The sequence below is a fragment of the Mustela nivalis genome (assembly GCF_964662115.1).
Source record: "Mustela nivalis genome assembly, chromosome: 16".
NCBI classification, from domain to species: Eukaryota; Metazoa; Chordata; class Mammalia; order Carnivora; family Mustelidae; genus Mustela; species Mustela nivalis.
In genome coordinates this window covers 38268428-38273468 of record NC_139035.1, presented here as the reverse complement: position 1 = coordinate 38273468, position 5041 = coordinate 38268428, and positions in this window count along the sequence as shown.

Sequence of the window (5041 nt, the reverse complement as noted above, 5' to 3'; positions counted from 1 at the left end):
ACAAATTAGACCATGTAGATTTCATAGGTATACAGAGAACATTCCATCCGAGAGTGTAGGGAAGACATTCCTCCAAATGCACATGGAACAAATATCAGATATCCAGATTGCAAAAGGAACGCAATTAGGACATGCATATATATCAAGTTGGATAAACTAATAGTCATTGAGAGAGAACAGATCATAAACAGATTTACACACACTCAGAAACTGATACAATGCAGAAGTGGCATAAAAGATCAGTGGAGGGACGCCTGGGTGGCTCAGTTGGTTAAGCAGCTGCCTTCGGCTCAGGTCATGATCCCAATGTCCTGGGATCGAGTCCCACATTGGACACCTTGCTCCGCAGGGAGTCTGCTTCTCCCTCTGACTCTTCCTTCCACTCTGTCTGCCTGTGCTCGCTCTCACTCACTCTCTCTCTGACAAATAAATAAATAAAATCTTTTAAAAAAAAAAAAGATCAGTGGAGAATATGTCAACTATTCATTAATTAGTTGTAGGGCATTGAGATAAGTGTAGGATTTCTATCTCATATGCAAAAGTCAGTTTCTGATAAATACTCTGAAGTTTAAAGCAAAACTTAAGTTTTTTTGGACAAAATGAGGGATTACTTGATGAACTTTGAGGTAGGAAAATTTCCTTTTGTTTTTTTAAAGTAAGCTCTACACTCAAAGTGAGACTTGAACTCATGGCCCCAAGATCAAGAGTCACATGTTCTACCAACTGAGTCAGCCAGGCACCCTGAGGAAAATCTTAAACATGATATAAAAAGCACAAAATATGAAATGATGAATAAGTTTGACTACATTAAAATTAAACTTCTCTTCTTCAAAATGTACCACCAAAAAGGAAAAAGACAAGTCAGAAACAGGAAGAAAATATCTGTGATATATTTAACTGACAAAGGTTATTGTTCAGAAAATATAATAAACTTGTACAAATCAATAAAAACCAACAGAAAATAAAAATAATGAATAGTGATTTCAAGGAGAGGAAACAAATCACAAAGGGGAAAAAATAAGATGTTAACCTAAATTCCTCAGAACAATCTAAATTAATACCACAACTTGATTTTTTTAATAAACATATAATATATTATTAGCCCCAGGGGTACAGGTCTGTGAATTGCCAGGTTTACACACTTCACAGCACTCACCATAGCACATACCCAACTTGATATTATTCTATAACCAAATGGATTATAAAAAATTTTTTAAAAATATGATAGTATGGAGTATTGTCTAAAAATTGGAACAAAGGAAATAGTTATAACTCTGTGGGTTGGGAGTGAAAGTTGGTACAACTTCTTTCAAAAACAGTTTGGCACTCTGATAAAGTTGGAGATATGCATATCTTACAACCAATAATTTCATTTTTGGTGGCGTTATCTTTTATGTTTGTCTATAGACCTGTAAAATAATGTTCCTAATGTCAGTTTGCAATAGCAAAAACCTAGAAACTATGAAAATATCTGCTGTCAAGAGAAAAAATAGGGGTGCCTGGGTGGCTCAGTGGGTTAAGCCGCTGCCTTCGGCTCAGGTCATGATCTCGGGGTCCAGGGATTGAGTCCCGCATCGGGTTCTCTGCTCAGCAGAGAGCCTGCTTCCCTCTCTCTCTCTCTCTCTGCCTGCCTTTCTGCCTCCTTGTGATCTCTGCCTGTCAAATAAATAAATAAATAAAATCTTAAAAAAAAAAAAAAGGAGAAAAATATAGCAGTGGTACACTGCACAACAGTGAGAACAAATGAGCTACGGCTATAAAAGCAACAGGGAAGGAGCTCACAAACATAATATTGACGAAAAACACTCAAAGAATATATACGTGTGAAGGCGTTTAAATAAAGTTCAAAAACATGCAACATCAACAATATATTATTTAGCTATGAACACATATATTTCAAAGGCTAAAAGGAAAAAACAGACATTTATGTTATGAAAATGTACCACCCCCTCACCGGTGTGTAAAAAACTGGTAAGATGTGACACAACATGATTTTACAACTGTCTTTGTTTAAGTATTTTTATAGCCAGATTCTCTAATTTTTAAGATTTTTTTTTATATTTTAAAAGTTTTCTGGATTATTTTGACTTGTCGTTCCTGTTCGCTGATCTTACTACAAAAATTAGGACAGGGGGCGCCTGGGTGGCTCAGTGGGTTAAGCCTCTGCCTTCTGCTCAGGTCATGCTCTCAGGGTCCTGGGATCAAGCCCCGCATCAGACTCTCTGCTCAGCGGGAAGCCTGCTTCCTTTCCTCTCCCTCTGCCTGCCTCTCTGCCTACTTGTGATCTGTCTGTCAAATAAATAAATAAAATCTTAAAAAAAAAAAAACCTTTCGTGGCTTTAAAAAAAAAAAATAGGACAGAACCTAAGTATATAACAACAGAGAAGAAGATGGAACACCTAACTGTCCAACAATTTCTGAACAACTGAAATTATGGCAGGTTTTCAAATGGTATGTATAGTCTGACCCCATTTTAAAGTAAAATAATTCAGACACACGCATATACATACATACGTGATCTTAAATGTGTAGGAAAAGATCTGAAGGTATAACTGAGTTTTCTCAGGGTGGGTGGGATTATATGAATTCATTAGGCTGTTCAGATTAACTTTTATGATATTGCCTTTGTAATAATAAAAATAGTAAAGAAAGTTAGAAGAGAAGTTTATTGCTAAGGATTAGGTTGTTCCAACTCAATATAAGGCAGCATGTTTTGCTGGTTCATGGCACCTAACCATTACGTTCCATTACTTAACTGTTGATGAATTGTTTTTTCCAACCAATCCTTTTTTGGATTTTGAATGTATTTTCCTTTTCAGTTAGGGATACTTTGGTGGAATAATTTGAAAAGCACTTATGACATGCTTTCCTCGCTGCCTGGTTGATATCTACAGTTAAATTTTAGCATTACCCAACTGAGGATGGCCTGATAAGTGAAGAAAGAGACTATCCACCAAGGAGATACAAGAATTATTAATAAGGTATACCAGAAAGAGTCGGTGAGTATCCATGGGATTGGGTTTTCATGGCCAGCAAGTAAGACTGAATACATAAGAATTCTTTGACTTGAAAGATCACTCTTGGAATTTAATACCCTGTCATGATCCTAGGATTTGGCAAACTAATTGCTAGGGTGAATTTTAGAAGTCTGAAAAAAAAAAAGAACACCGAACTAAGTATAAATACTCAAGTTGGCCTAGGATTAGAAAGAAGGAAAAAAGACGGTGAGGGTAGCAAATATCCTGATAACAGACACATTTTGTGAGGCCAGAAAACCTACAAGAAGAGTATGTTCAGTGGAATGACCCAGAGGAGATCTTATTCTCCGAGCCCACTGGGAATGCCCTGGTGAGAGAGGTACCAGTATCATCACTGATGGGTCTCCTCCATAAGTCAGGTAGAAGGAAAAAATCATGATCCTGGGCTTGCTGAAATCCATGGCCATGATGGAACTTTGACATAACAGAAGCCAGGTAATGATGCTTACACACCAGACACCAGAAAGTAAGAACTACTGTAGTATCTGGCTAGGTCGGAGGGGCAGCCAAGACTGTTTAAACTGCAGGAAATTGTGGAGACCGTTAATAGAGCATAGGATCCTGGCAGGCAGGAAGCCAAGAAAACTGCTACTTAACATGCGCAAACAACAAAATTGGGAAAATATAATACTCAGGATGGTCACCCCAATAAAATGTCCAATCAATCCATTTTTGGATCCAGAACCCATTAATGAAGAGGTTGCCAGGTTCCTAGGAAGTAGAACCTTGCAACACCATGACAAGCGTAGAGTGTAGTAATTCCCTCGGTTCTTCACTAATAGGAAGAGGAGGATATCTAGATATTCTGAGGGCCTACTGGATGCAGATTCTGAGCTGACTTTATTTCTTCCACTGAAGCACTACAGTAGCTGTGACTGGAGAGAATGGCTGGCTGACAGCCCCAGCGGCTGAGCCATCCGTCACCATATTCACACTGAGCATACTTTCCCTGGGTGCTTCCAGCCAGTGACTAAGTAGGGCAGAGATACTAAGGCAGGACCATTCCTGGGAGGAGTAGGACTCCCCTGACGGGCAACTTTTTGGTTGAGCATCCCCAGATAGCCTTGCCAAACTTCGCTTAGAACTGCAGTGCTGACATGTCACCTGGCCTTCCCGCCCCCCTCTCCTTCACTCAGGGTCGGACTACACCCTGGTCTGTTGGTTCTCCCAGCCTCTTCTTGGCTCCCCATTCACCTTTTCCCACAAGTTTTCTCCCCAAATAAATTTCTGACTCCCAGTGGGTCTGGCCCACTGCAGACACCATGGGTCTGCAGATGCATCCAGTAGTCACTTTCCTAAGCCCTGGTGTGTCACCAGTATTGGTATACTGGACATTTGGAGTAACCCCAGAATAGGGTCCTAAGCCTATGGGGAGAAGCTCTTACAGTGTTGATGACCAAGTGGAAAACTGCAACAACACCCTTCTCCACCAAAATAGTGAACCAAAACCGTTATTGATCCCAGGGGACATGGTAGAAGTTAATACCACAATTAAAGGCCTAAAAGATGCAGGGATAATTTTCCATAGCATATCATATCAGCAGCCTGGCTCCTAAAGAAACTGAAGAATGACTACAGTTTAGTATAGACTTGACAAGCTTCAACTGTGTTGCTATGCCAGACATGGTACCAAGGCTAGAACAGATTACTAAGTGATGGGTAAATGATATGTGGCAATCATTCTGATTAGAAATAAAACAGGAAAAACAAAAATACAGCTTATGGATCAAATATGCTCAGCTCTCAGCTTTGTAAATAAAGTTTTATTGGAACACAGTCATGTTTACTCATTTATCTATTGTTTGTCTGCTTTCACATTGTAACGGCAGGGTTGAGTAGTGGCAGCAAAGACCATATGGCCTGCAAAGCCTAAAATATTTTTTATTTCCCTTTATAGAAAATTTTGCTGGCCCCCTAAAAAGAAGACCAGGATCAGTGCAAATTGACATGGGATGAATAACAATTATAATTTCACGCTGACTAGACAAAATGAACGAGAGGTG